Source organism: Tympanuchus pallidicinctus, unplaced genomic scaffold (genome assembly GCF_026119805.1).
Source record: "Tympanuchus pallidicinctus isolate F22 unplaced genomic scaffold, pur_lepc_1.0 scaffold20, whole genome shotgun sequence".
NCBI lineage: Eukaryota > Metazoa > Chordata > Aves > Galliformes > Phasianidae > Tympanuchus > Tympanuchus pallidicinctus.
In genome coordinates this window covers 11732701-11747519 of record NW_026294722.1, presented here as the reverse complement: position 1 = coordinate 11747519, position 14819 = coordinate 11732701, and the positions used below count along the sequence as shown (strand labels likewise).

At 41.6% G+C, this 14819-nt stretch overlaps 1 long non-coding RNA gene across 1 annotated transcript in view; it reads right to left on the bottom strand.

The window, feature by feature from the left end:
* Window positions 1-489: 489 nt before the first annotated feature.
* The window catches only part of LOC128081095 (uncharacterized), a 59371-nt gene continuing 45041 nt past the window's right edge, over window positions 490-14819 (bottom strand). The window contains exons 3-4 of the long non-coding RNA XR_008206977.1: window positions 5868-6053; window positions 490-584 (exon numbers count right to left, since the gene is read on the bottom strand). This is a non-coding gene — a long non-coding RNA (uncharacterized LOC128081095). The remainder of the gene's footprint in view (window positions 585-5867; window positions 6054-14819) is intronic.

Below are 14819 nucleotides of genomic sequence, written 5' to 3'. Positions count from 1 at the left end.
GGTCCAAGTTTCCAGCAACTGACATGCTGGTTATTTATTTTATAAAATAAGCAAATCAGTGAAGCATGACTAATGAACTTTTTGATCCAGGGATCACTCATCTATGCAGTCTCATTCAGAATCGTATCCTTCTGGGGCTAGGAGTAATACCAGTGACCTGGGATGTTTCACCAAGTTTCCCTCCTAATGCCAGGTAGTGTTGTTTTGGAGATATCCATCACATGAAAAGCTTTACATTATTTGAAGTGCAATGTAACATTTCTGAAATAAGTACATTTTGTCTATGGAAGGCAGATTAAAGAGACTTCTTTCCTTTGTCTTTTCCCATTAATTAATATTCTGACTCCTTGATTTCCAGATACAGTCACAGACCATAAGATAGAATGTTTTTCTACTTCAGCTCTACTATATTTCATGCTTTGAGACCCAATTTATTACAGTGATGGATGAATCATAAGAGTATATTTTAAACAACCATGAGTATACCTGCTTGGCTGCTCATTTTTCACAAAGTCATTCCAGGAAGCATTTAAAAGTCAGAAGACTGCTCCAGAATTTGTTTGAATAATCCAGACATTGTGATTCTGCAAGATAGGATAGAAAGTCAACTTGAGAGCTTTCCTGGGCTTTTAGTCCCATCCAAATGCCATCAAGGCCTCTGATGGTTTAACACACTGTTTTCACACAGTATTGTGAAGGGAGAGGTAGCTCAAATGGTTTCTCTTCAAGCCTCAAACTAGATTTCCATCCAGTGAAAAAGATGTACACATGCTCAGCTTCATTTACTGTCACTTCAGTGTAACTGGGGGAAATTGTCTGCAGCACACTATGCTGCAAACGTGCAAGTCTTTGCAAAATCATAGCCACCACAGCTCTGAGCTTTGGAAAGCTGTGAGATTATTCATAATTTCACCAGCCTGACTCAGCAGAAGGAACATGGAAGCATTTCAAGTCACATTTCAAGCTGCTTATAGTTACTGGGAAAAAAGTTGCATCCCCTGAATGAAACATAGCTTTCTCTGTTTCTCTATCTTGTGTTTAAAGAGAATTAAAACTTCCCAAAACTTGCTGGGAAAAGGGGGTCAGGGGGATACAGAAGGACAATTCATCTCTAAATTACATTGCTCTTGAGAGTAAAACCACAGAGAGCTGTATTGGGACAAGCAATTTTTTTTTTTACATGGCATAATTAATTAGAATCCATAAAAGCCAATTAAACAGCACTTTTGAGACTATCAAGTGGTGTATGTTTGAAACTGCAAATATGACAGCATAAGTACAATTTTATAGCTGGGCACACTCCTCAGGATTATTTTCGGTGCTCTGCTGAAATGGGAAATGGCACCACTTTGGCCCCTGCTAATAAATCGCTTGCAAACAGGCTATATTAATAATCTTTATGGGGGCAGGATGGAAGCCAGATGGGGCAGGGAGGGGAGTGTGGAGGTGGCATAATATATCGGCCTGGAAAACATAATCCAGGCCAAAGCAGACATTTAATCTCTGTGTGCACCTGAGAGGGCTGCTAATGTAAAGGGAGAGGTGGCGGGCTGAGAAGGGAATCCCCGAGAGACCACAGAGGATATTTTCAAGGTACAAACCAAGGTGATCCCCAGCCAGTAGGCACTTGGCCATCTGCATGGGAGGAAACAAAGGAAAGAGCAGGTTTAGCAGCCTCCAGGAAGGCAGGGCCTTGTCCCCTTGCGTGGAAATGACCAACGGTGCTGGGGCACCCACCTCACCCTGCCTCCCGGCCAAACTCAGTCCTTCCTCACTGCCCTAGGAAAGGGGACGCATGTGCATGCATGCAATGGGTTCCATGCGTGTGCACGAGATTGATATACAATCCATCGCAAGTTAAAGCTCACTTTGCCCTTGTTTATTTACATGAGGCCCCACTTATGTTTAACTTGGCAGCCAAGAGGTCTGCTCCTTGTGCCAAGCACTAATTCCTTGACTGCCCTGACAGGCCCTGGCGCGCACACCTGAAAGTCATTAACACTCGGCCCCATTTTGTTTTCACATTTTGAGGCAGTGACCCGCAGCCACGTACAGCTTCAGCAGACACTCTATCATCTCCCCTGTCATCAGCTTCGCGCTCAGCGGCCGGGCACTGCCAGACCACAATAAGCAATGGACTAACGGGAAAGGCCTCAATCTGAGAGGACCGAGGCCTCTGCGGAGCTCCCTGCCCTCCAGCACACAGAGGGCCAGGGACTCTTTGCGGAGGCCTTCTTTCTTCTTGAGTTACGAGTTTGTTTGGTTTGGGAATATTTTATCCTTCAGCAAATAGCGATGCAGTGTGATAAGTAAACTGCCTGTGGCAGCTGAGCTTCGGTGGCAGAACTGGACAGATTCGATTCTAACAGCCCCGCAGTGTGCTTCATGCATGCGGTGCCCAAAAAGCATAACTTTATCTTATCGGTCACTCAGAAGATTCCTCCAGAGTCACCTACCAACACAGGATGAATAATTAATCAGGAAGTGCAGAAATATGGACTTTCAGATGAGATTGGGAGGCAGAATTGCAGAGAAAAACTGATCTGGATAGGGAGCACGGCAGTGAAGATGTGCACCACCTATGGGAAGAAGCAGACACTTCACAACACAGAGGAGATATCCTGAGCATATTTCCTCTACGTATTTCTGCAGAAATTCTGTTGCACCACATATTCTGCTCTCTGAAGGTTTGCCGCAACATTATTATATGTGGAGATGCTATTCAGCTAGTTTCTGAGAGTCCTCTTAGAAAATAACAAAATATCTTAAATATCTTCATTTCATAAGGCCATTTCACCTGCACTGTGATCTGTAAGCTTTTTCCCCTACATAAGTTATTTTAAGTTCCCAGTCTCCCTAGCAGTTCCAAACGCTGCCATTTCTATTCTCTCCATGTTTAATTTTCTCTCTCTAAAATTGATAAGGATGGAGACTCTGACAAGCTAATAGTCAGTCCTAGACCACAAACAGGTTTTAAACTAAGTTCTCATGACCTTGAAAAGGAAGGAATGGGAAGTCTAAACCCTGGAGAGCTTTAGATTTCTGCAGGGGATAACAGCATTACATATTTTCTATGGCAATCTCAAGGCTGTGCACTTTGAAGTCATCACTCACTATACATTTATCTTAAAAACAAAAAAGTCTGAACAACAAAAACCCATTTTTGGACTCTTCTGGAGGCTTTTTTTATAGCCCTTCTGAGCCCTGCACTGTTAGACATGTGGTAACTTACAGTCAGAATACAACCATGAAACTAATAAAATGTTTATAAATGCTTTTAGACAGTACAAAAGCAGCATTTTCTCTGAAATATATTAAGTGCATGCTGATATTGACATTTTTCAGAAGTAGTTCACATGCGGCTTCTCTATCAAGTCCCTCATTGCTGGGATTTTCAATGTTCTTCATTCCCACTGCACCCCTGTAAGGTTAGCCAGCATAATACTTCCCATTGGTACACGTTACTTTAATAGCCAGAAATGAAAATGGACCTTGAAGTGTAAAAACTGGGATGGTTTAATATAAAATCTTGCTCCTGGAGCTCAGAACATAGGCTTTCTCCCAAGAGATTTTCTTATTAGAAAAATAAAAGGGTGCCCTGCACTGTACAAGCCATACTGAGACGGAAGACCTTCCTCTCCTGTTCAAGCAACATATATGGTAAGTGGATTCTGGCTGGGCATTTTGGAACTGGGCACTCAGTATATGTTTACGTGGGCAAATATAAGGTCATATACGGTGGAAAAAAAGGGTGAAAAAATTACTTTTATCCTAAGTAAAGGGCTTATGTTAAGGAGGTTGGAAGCTGGGACTACAGCAGACTGGTGGTTGAACTAGTTAGGGGGCATGAAGAATATCAGCAACCATCTTGAATGGATGGCAAATGTAGTTTGTGTAGACATGTGTCATTCCTGTACTGCAGCCAAGTGAAACTACAAACACTATTAAAAGTATAAGGAGGCTTTAATTTACATTCTTGTTAAGGCATCTTTATGTTGCCAGAACATTGCAAGTGGGCTTAGCATAAATGAGAACCTGACCTTAATACTCTCAGACAGAAAACTGCAACACAGAGACACACTGACTTGGATTCTTATGCTCCCTTCTGCTAACCTGATGTATGTGCATCAACTAAAACTGGGAGAGAGAACACTGCTCCTCATGCTCGTCTGCTGCACAGCAGCTTCAATGAGCACAGTCAAAAGACTCATTTCACATCTCAGCTATACCAGCCCTGTACAGCACCACAGCTAACAGTACCACAACACACATAGTTGGAGTGACCAGCTGGAGCACAGTGCCTGTGCCATCGCAGCAATCACAGAGCTAAAGTCAGAAGTTCAACTCCAGCACCCACCTCACCACGAGTCATCCAGGAACTTCCACTGCCCTTCCGCAAGCTTCAGACTTTTAGCACAGAAGACCAAAAGCCATGAATACCACACCGGAGCTCTCTCCTTCACTAGACAGAAGCACAACAAAAAGCAAATTGCAGTGATCCCTGCCTATGTGACCAGGGGCAATACACACCAGCCAGGAGCCCGAGAAGTTTCTCACTACCACCAAAAGCATCTGTGTACCCATCCAACAGCCCATTTCCAGCTGAGGCCAATTCCTGATGCTTCAGAGGAAGACAGAAGAACAAACAAACCCAGAGGCCACGTTATGCATGAAAGGAGGAGAAAAAAAAACACCTTTCATGGCCCTGAGGAAGCCCTGGAGCAAAGAAATGAGACGTGGGGTTCAGAGCAGGCTGTGAGGAGACCATTCCATCAGAAACGAAAAATCATCATATAAAAGACAAACGAGAAAAAAGGTAACTCTAAACACACATAAGGAAAAAGGGTAAAATTTGAAGGCCTCTGGAATCAATAAAAAAAACCTCATCAACCTTATTCAGGCCAAGATTTTTAATTCAACATAGCTACATTTGTTTCTAAATAGGAGATCTGTAGCTCAGGAAATGCTGTCTTAGGATGTGTTAATTTTCATAGGCAAATGAAAGGTGCTAATCTGTCCCTGTCACTGTGTAATACTGAACAGTTAAATGCAGACTGAGCTTGGAAACAGTATATGGCAGACATCCTTAAAAATTCATTCAAAATATATTGAAAGAATAATCTTTTCCAAATCTGTCAACAAGATCCTAGCCACTGTTCCTGGCAAGAAAACTGACTTAATTTGGTAAACCAGTTACTTTTGTTCTCACAAACGTTTTAAAAGAAATTAGGTCACAGAAAGAAAAACGGGGATGTTAAGAAGAGCTCTGATGGCTCCTCAGCAGCACACTGCCATATTACAAGGGCTATTTCCGAGGGACTGCCTGGGCTCTAGATGCACAAGTGAACCTGGCCTGGGATGGAGGTTAGGCTCCAAGCAAGGGCTGAGGCACTGTAAATTCAATTCACCAAGTGGTTTTGCTGTGAACGCTTTTCCAGGTCTCACACCATTACATAGGATGTAACATCATTATGATGTCAACTCTTGGACCAGGGAACAAGCTGATTTAAGTTTTACGAGGGAAAGGATGAATACTTTCAAAGGAATGGTGAGTCGAATAATGCAGAACTGGTAGGATCACAGTTCAGGGAACTCATGGTTGTGCTTTGAACTATTTTTAGCAAGGTACTGTGAGTTCAGGGATAGTGAGGGCTCAAGTGAAGCACAGCCTCTCAAAACACTGACAAATTTCTATCAATTTTGCAGAAAGGGAATCAAAACCTCTCTTGCCTTTCACTGAAGGTGACTGCTGTAGCAAGGCTGCTGCCCGCATATGGCCAACTATGTGTACAGGCAGGGGAAACAGCACGTGTGCAAGAAGCCTTCCTTCCCTGCGCTCCATCCAAGGATGAAGGACAAGCACTGACCTTATGCTTGAAGCCACACAAGCCCATCATCTCTGCTTCGTTCGGGATGCAGCAGGACTCAAGCTTTCTCCAGCCCTGGCACAGCTCCTCATCACTCGGCACTGCCTTCCCACGGGCACTGCGACTTTGTTCTGCCCACCCAAGGAGGTTCTTCCTCAACTTGACTTCACTCCCAGTGCTTTTAATCTGTAGGGGAAAAGTAACAAACAAAACCATGTCAAATTCCAATATTTAAAAACAAACAACAAAAACCACATAAGCAGTAAGTTTGCCATCCAGGTTTCAAAGCTGTTGCTATTCCTGCAGTCAGAGGATGTTAATAAAATCCTCCCCCCAACTTTGAGGGGAGATGCTTACTTCTGCCAGCCCTTGTTGGATTATTATTTTTTTCCTTCTTTAAATGCATACTTAAGAGTATAGCAGATCACCAGGAGTGCACAAGGAATGGGTTGCTTTATAAGCTTTACTACAATTATGGAAAATGTTGGAAATACATACTGTATGTTTCCTGTATGTTGGGACTGCTACAAGCAGAGAAAACCCACATTGAAGGAGATTTCTATGCAAGCTATGCACCAAATGAAGATTGTATTACAAGCTTGGATTACCGATTTAAACCTCTTCTTTTCTCCCCACCCATTTCTATGATAGCTTTTAAACTTGAATAGCCATATAAGTTCAAATGTTCTTTTATAGGGCAAAATAAACAACTTTTATGGTTCAGAAACTGCATGCTTAGACATCAACACTTCACCACTAATTCACACAGGTTCAAACTAAAGAAATAGCTCATTTTCTTCTCTACAGTTGCTGAGAAATTTTCTTCCAAAAAATTCAAGATGCACTTTAAATTAGATGTTATGAAAATTGTGGATGCAGACAATGTTTCTCTTGACAAAGTGCATCTAGCGTGCTGCCTTCCACATCCCAGCTGCCATGAAATCAGAGGAAAATCGCTGTTAAAAACCTCAGAGGTGTTGGATGTTGGTACAAGACATTAAAACATACTGTTCATATCACTGACATGCCTTTTTTAGTAGATTTTTTTTTTAAACAAAAGATACCTTTCGTATACCAAAAGGGTTTTATGAGCGCTAGTGCAATTTCTACTGGTTTCACATTCTTCTGAATCATCAAAGTAGTGGAAAGAGCATTCAGCTCAGCCTGTTTGGTACAACCCTTTCCAGTGGAGCAGCAGGAGATGCCCTTCCCAGCTGCTAACATGGATCCTGCAAAGGATCAGTACCGTCAAGCCCTGTACCTTACATGATGCACTTCCATCCAAGTAAGCATCCAAAGGACTTCATGGGTAGCCCTGGCTGTTCTTCGCCATAAAAGGGAAAAGCCAGCTATGCAAATTCCATATTCACACAGAAGCAATAGGAGGGTATAAAACCCAAGCAAGAAATAACTTCAATGGGCTGGTACAATCTGAATACACTGAAAGTTGTTTTCAAACCCAGAGAGAGCAAGAGCTGTATTCTGCTGTGCTGGGGGGACCCTCTGCCCTATAAGATCTAAATGAAAATAGCCATGTCCCGACATCTTTCTCCTAAAACCTATATGAGTATACATTTTATTTATTTGTCTGTACAGCTGTATATTCCATCCCTGGTACCACGTTTTATGTGCAGCCTTTACATTCAGTAACAGCAATTTTTTTCCTCCCATTTATCATCCACATTAGCCAGCATTTAAGTGGTTAAAGCAGTGGCTTTGTTTCCAAGCAAAGATAATCCTATTCCCGAGGACGCTAGCAATGGTGGTATAGGACAACAAAATCAGCAGCACAAGGATATAAACAACTCCCAATTATCCCAAACCAAAAATTTTGAACATCTTGTTACATTTTTTCCCTTAGGCCTTAAAATTACTGAGTTGTTATGGTTGGATGCTTTGTGGTGAATAAATCTAGAATAATTCCCTGGAAAGAGTGAATTGCCGCTGAAGTGCTGTTAGTGCAAAAGACCACAGGACCACGTTTGCCCTGGCTTTCCCATCCAAAGGGGAAAACCATGCAATGTTCTCATCGTGTGGGGATGGGGAAGAAATGGGGAGGAGCAGTGATGATTTGATTTCGAGGAAGTGGGATGCAGTTGTACATCTTGCATGGAACACTGGCAACAGAGAGAGCACAGCATGAGAACACACAAAGCTTGTATTTCTTACAAACTTCTGTCAAAATGCTAAATCCTGTAGGCCGTCAGGTGTGTAACAAACAGGCAGTCATTAAAGAAATCTCCATGAAGTCTGAGGAGATCAGTGGGTATCCTTTCCCACAACACGCACACCAAGGTACTAACCAAGGCTAAGAGGTCTCACAGAGATAGGAATACAAGATTTGGTGCCAAAAAAAGAGATGGGACAGGACACAAGATTCAGATACCCAGCCAGATCAAAGTAACCATGTTTAGAGCCAAATCCAGGCACAGGCATTGAATATACTTCCAAAACATGGACGTTTTTGGATCTAGAGTTAAGATTCTGTCATCCATCTAATCTTGAAATGGGTGGATCAAAGACGTTCAATCTCAGGCTCTGCATAGTGCTAACAGATAGTTTTGAATAGGAATGATTCAGTACAATGCTTCAAGCAAGGAATAAATTTGTTGGTGGACAAGTTGTGAACTGAAAGAGATGTAAAACTGACTGAGGAAATTACTATGTTCTTATAGATTGCTTTGGTGTGTTACCTTGCAAGGTTGGCTTTATAAAAGCAGGGAAAAAGAGGTACAATGCGGTTGAGGAATTGGCCCAGAACATTGGTAGCAATGCCAGAAGAGACTGGAAATTAAGAAGGATGTCCAGTGGTTTGAGTGCTGGCTCGGAAATCAGAAGCAATAATATGTTTGCTTCTCCATCCCAGATTTCCTGCCTGACCTTGGCCAAGTCCTTTACTGTTTTGGTGTCTCAGCTTCCAACTCATCAAATAATAAGCCTTGTTAAAAATAAAAATAAAAAAAATTGTGGGGAGGGTAGAGCTCAAAAAAAGAACTCTCGCTCACCTTTTTGCAGCCTCATGACTTGCAAGTGGCCTGATACACTGAGCAAGGAGAATGGATAGCCTTCCGAATTATTCAAAATAGGAACAAAGAAATACAATTATAGAAATGAACTGCTTGCAAAACACTTAAGGCTACAGGGACGAGCCTGTTGATAGATTTTCTGACAGTGCTGTGCTTTAAGGTAGCCACACTCCAGATCAAGGTATGAGAAAGAGAACAGACCTGAAAAAAGTGGTTCAGGCTGGCACTGGAGTTTTTGCTCTGAAGATGGCACAAATGCTAAACTTCTTTTCTACGTTGTTTATACAAGCGTAAAGCGGTAATAACTGTAGGCCACCGAGGAATCAGTCCTGGCATATACTTGTATGAAATGTGGCCACAACAACCTTATTGTTTATTCCAGCATATGCATTTTCTTGGCCACCATTTTTCAGCCTCATCTAGTCAACTACACTAACATTTTTGGCCAGTATAAACTTTTGACCTGATGTCTGTGCAGATCTGAAAGGAATTTCCCCTTCCACACACATGATCTTCCATTAAACAGAGCCAGTTCCACGATTCCTGGAAGAATTAAGAGGTACAGATTTCCGGTAACTCTGGATCTTTGCAGTTAATGTTGTGATCTCCAGTCAGGACACAAGAGAATTCTTTCACACCTCGTGCAGGCTGGTCATTTAGGGATGACCAGTGAATGAAAGTGGAGTCCTGAGTTATTCAAACTGGAAATCTCAGATGGTGTTCACTCCTCTGTTCCTGGTGACCAAGTGCTATGCAGATTTTGGGGTGAAAAAGTATGCAGACAGCTTACAAACAGAATTGCACTACTGATGGATTGCTGTTATGGAGGGAAGAAAAGAAAAAAAAAAAAAGGATAAGAGTGAAATCTTACCTACACAGTCCTTTCAGGTTTATCAGTCATGGAGAACTGCAATTAAAGAGGGCCAAACATTTCTACCACTGTGTTCTAATTTGGTTCATAGCACTTGCTGCTGAAGGATTTTTCTTGGGGCACTACTACCTTTAATGGAACAGCACTCATGGACAACTCTTCTAGTATAAAAAGGAAGCAACTTTTTAAATGGCTGCATAACTAGAAGTTGAATTTCCACTGAAAGCCAACTGACTGCTAGCATTAAAGGTCAAGCTTCATAAATATATTTTGGCAATAAAAGCAGTAAAAATAATGAAAACAATCAGTCTGATCAGTAGAACAAGGGAAATATTCAGCACCAGAGACATAAAAAACTTGAGCTATGCCCTACAATACTGTACGACTTTAAGAAGGCTTAGTTGAAACTCTTCCTCCTCCTAATCAGCCCTTCAAGCTGTAATTTTTCAAAGCTTTCAATTTCTCTGCTATCTAAGCCTGATGCCTCTGAAAAACACAGCCACTTAGTACACCCACACTTAAAAGCCTACTGCTCCATCAGTGCCTGATATCTCTGCTTGGAGGTGACAGAGCTGTTGCATTCTCAGTAGAGATGCTAAGACAAACCTGTAGAACAAGGGCTACATCCTAAACATCTCCCATTTACAGATTAAGGAATCTCTCCTTGTGTTGCAGGAGTGCAGCTCCCTTTCAGAGGCACCAACTCTTTCTCATGCAAAGCCCCACTACAGAGTATTCAGTGAGTGTGCAGAACACAGAAGGCCCTTAAATATCTTATGCTGAGAGCCCTCCTGGTAGAAGGCAAAAAAATGTCCCCTTCCTGGAGCTGTCTCTGCTCCCTGCCCAGCATTACCCAAACCCAAGCGCTCAGGATGGGTGATTTCTCAGTTAACCCCAGTATGGAGATGAGCCTTTGAGGTTTGCTACATTACAGCCTGCACGTCCTTTGATGTGCTACCTCTAAGTGTCCATATCGTGTGAAAATCAGAATGAAGTGCCTTTGGGAATACAGCCAAAGGCCTTTTGTACTTCAGTCTTTGGAGGAGATACTCCTCCTAGAGTCCACCTGGGACTTTTGGATTAAAGCAACTCGTCTTAGCTTTCTCAAAGCACACAATGGGTCTCCTTGAAATTGCTGCAGACATTCTGGGAGAAATAGGTAATAGGTATAAAACGCGCTGCTTCCTTGCAGTTAAGCCATCTGGCAAAGGCAAGGAAATGCTATGTATCTATCAAACTGTGCGCACACATGGTGCTTTCATTTTCCTTGAGACTTTCATTTGGACACCACTGCAAGCAGTGTAACAGTCTCAAGTGTTGCTAATCTCTTTGGCCGCAGACACAAAGATACATCAGAGAAGGGCCTCACAAATTACATGCATCTTTATGCAAAAGCAAATACAGCCAAAGTTAGCTGTTTCCACGTGTAGTGTAGAAATTACTGTGCAGATTACACTTCTTATTAATTCTACACCAGTGAACTTTTCTCCCAGCTTATAACAAAGCATCTCATTATTAGTCAGGTTTTCCAGCATCTTTTGATAGAAATGGTGTTTTTATTGCTGCATAAAAAATACAAGGCCAGTTAAGTGTTCAGTATTTTCTTATAAAATATTTAGGTTTATAAACTGTTTCAAACAGGCTTGTGCTTATATAATATTCACAGACGTCTGTAATGTCTCTCATGAAAGCTAATGTATGAGCTCTTAGCTACTGCAAAAGGGTTTCAAAGATGCTCTGCCCATCAACGTGGTGCGAAGAGTAACTCTGGTAACAGATTGTTTTGAGCTTAATATTTATATCTTCCACTGCTGTCTAGGTTGAAATTTGTTTACTTTATGAGTGAAGGTCTCAAAGCATTTAAAATTTAAATACCTGACTAGGACACCCTTACTCAGCAAAACATAAACACATCTAATTTCATGTACATGCTTACATTCTTTAAGTCCCAGGGCTCAAATCATACGTCCACATCACTTCTTTTAACAGGAGGGGAAGCAGTCAAGAACGCAGACATTTTTGAGGCAGAAGTTAACAAGGGTAAGATGCTCTAACGACTTATTTTCTAGGTACTGCCCAAGCATCCACCACTACTAAGACTTTTTGAGTTTTCCTTCTTGATTCTGTAACAGGAAACTGTCTTGTAGAGATTTTACTACTGCTCTTTCTCACTATTTTCCACGATATTAAGTGAACTAAAACAAAAGCCACTCAGACAACTTCACATTTGGTTCCACATCCAAACAAACCCAAAGCAGAGGTACAGTTCTACTTCTATCATCAACAGAACACATAATCAGAGTCATGTTTTTACCTTGTGTCATTTTGATGTCGAACACAGAAAGAATCAACACTTGATATCATTTTGAGTGCATTCTTCGTAACAGAATAATGTCAAAGGCTCTCCTTGCATTTCTCCTTCAGCTAAGCTACAAGCAGCACAGCTGATGCAGGAAGACTAAGTCTCAACCACACCAACTCAATGCCAATAGCTGAATAGCACTGTCTAAAGAAAGTTATGGCATTCCTCTCAATCCTATCTCCACTACACATTGTCAACATCAATCAAAAGGCCTACAATGAAGATCTCAGACCACCTTTACCTTGGCTCCATCCTACGCCTTCAGAAGAGCCTTGCCGATCAGCTACTTTGTGACTTCTGCAGACAGAGCATTTGCAACATTTCATATTTTATGGAACTAGGTGAAGCATACCAAGTCATCAGCCCCTCACAATGACAAGCCTTCTGCTTCCTTACACAAGCTTGACAGACTAGAAAACAGCAATGCAAGATACCGCAACAGCACATCCCTACTGTTATGGGGTAATTTCCATATCTACTTCTATCATTCCACGTCTCTCTATCTGTGATTTTAGTCAGGGCAGGCACTTATCACACTGCAGCTGCACATATAAGGGTGGGGGCAGGTGAAGATAGACACAGACTGGATGGCAGCTCCAGATCTGAGCAAGCCACTGCCTGAGACCCTCAAGCAGGCACGAGCAGTTAGCAGGTACAACGAGACCAGCTGAGTGCTTACTCATAAAACAAACAGCTCTGAAATCCTAACAGTGAGATCTAAAAGAAGTTCCAGGCATAGAGCACGTACATATCAAATTGCCATACTTCAGATTGGTGCATCAGCCTTACCAATAAGTATATTAGCATTTTACAGCAGTGATCTGTATACTGAGGTGCATAGCAGCCATCGCCCCTATTACTTTCCTCATCCTCACACTGGGAACACTGAGTCTTTGACCATCCAGTGTAATCACAGATTAACATGGAGGGAATCAGCAAAGCACTGCAAGGATGCTTGAAACTCAAATCTTACAGCCAACAGGCTGAGTAAGTTGATACCCAGTGTGGCACCAGGCTACATTTCTGGGCAGCCATAACCCTAAATAAAAACATGTGAAAGCAAAGGGGCACAGGCAGATGCAGGATTCATTGGGATTTTTTTCACCCTTACATTCACAGATGGTTCCAATCTCAGAGGTTTCTCTGTTTATTTATGGTGACTGATACACAGTTTGTACTTGATTTTAAAGCAAGTTACAAGGAGGAGTAACTCAATGTGCTGCTTCCCATGAAACATATGGCAGAGCTGGTATACGTCAGCACGAAGCACACGTAACATGGCATTTGCCTTATGCTAGGAGAAAACGTGCACTCGACATGAAATGAAGTCAGGACAGACTTTAAAAAAGGAACGAGATGATCTCGTATCACACTTTCTTTCTTAAACAGTTCACAAATGTGATTCCAGATTCACAGTGGTAGCCTTTTTTTTTTTTTTTTTTTTTTTTAAACACTTCCTTTCAAGAGTGCTAGGAAGTATTTGGCACCTTCTGTTGTCTACACCACAATCTCAGAGGCGATCGGGGAATTTTCTGGTTTAACCATATCGCTGATGATAGCCCAACTCACAGGGACTGAACTGACCCCAGTGCTCTCCCTCAAAGCAAAACAGATCCTTGCTTTGTTCCTCTCTGCAATTCCTTGGACCCGTGGCCATGGAAGGGAAGTTCCATAGTACCAAAGAGGTCTACAGGAATCCTGAGACAAAAGCTGTTATCCTGAAAAAAGCCTTTCAGATGTCTGATTTTCACTCTTTTTGTACCTGCTGTTTGTTTTGCTTTTTACTTTGTTTCAACTATTGATGATGCAAACTGGCTTTCCCCATCATCAGACAGATTTGTCACCTTATGGGTCTGTGTCCACAAGAAAAATGCATCTGGTACAGTAAATACAGAAACATGCCCTTGAATTTCTAACTGGATCTGCAGAATGAAAGACACACAAGCTCAGCAGATGGTCTTTCTACTGAACTTATCAAAGGGGTATTTCCTTCAAATATCCTTCTCTTTTTGAGCTCCTTCTCCACCCAGACCTAATTGGCCTTATTCATAGATTTGCAAGCTAAGACTGGTGAAAATGACTACGTCCTTCTGATATTTTTATATTTTAACATACAGGAAATTCATCTCATGTATATGGACCCAGAGGGCAGAAAGATGCACGCTGCTTTTGTAGCTAAATGCCACCTGGTACGCAGAGCAATATACAGCCACAGAAATACCTGCACAGATAAACAGCTTTGTAAAGGTTCTCTCTATAATACTAATGGCACTGGATGTGACTTTCAAAGAAATCTTTGCGTAATAAATTAATTCTCCTCAAAGTGTGCATTTATAGAAAGAAAAAAAAAAAAAAAGAAACATTAGAACTAAAGAACAAGAAATTACATTTTCAGGACAAGGGCACTGGCACCGATAAATTAAAATACATTCATCCTTTTAAATAAATTTAAATAATTACATGCTGAGGAACACCTTGAAAAGATTCCCCTCCCTGCTCCCTTTAATTTACTGTAACGAGGGACACTAGTTAACAGTGCCAGTAACAGACTGTTGCGGTAACTCATCACAGCCACTACAACCCAGCTCTAATCAGTAAAAGAGCATCAAGGATTGGTCAGTGCAATCATTATAAGATTGAAATTATTTTAAAAAATGAAAAGATTTAAAAGGATCTTTGTTTAGTTGATTAAC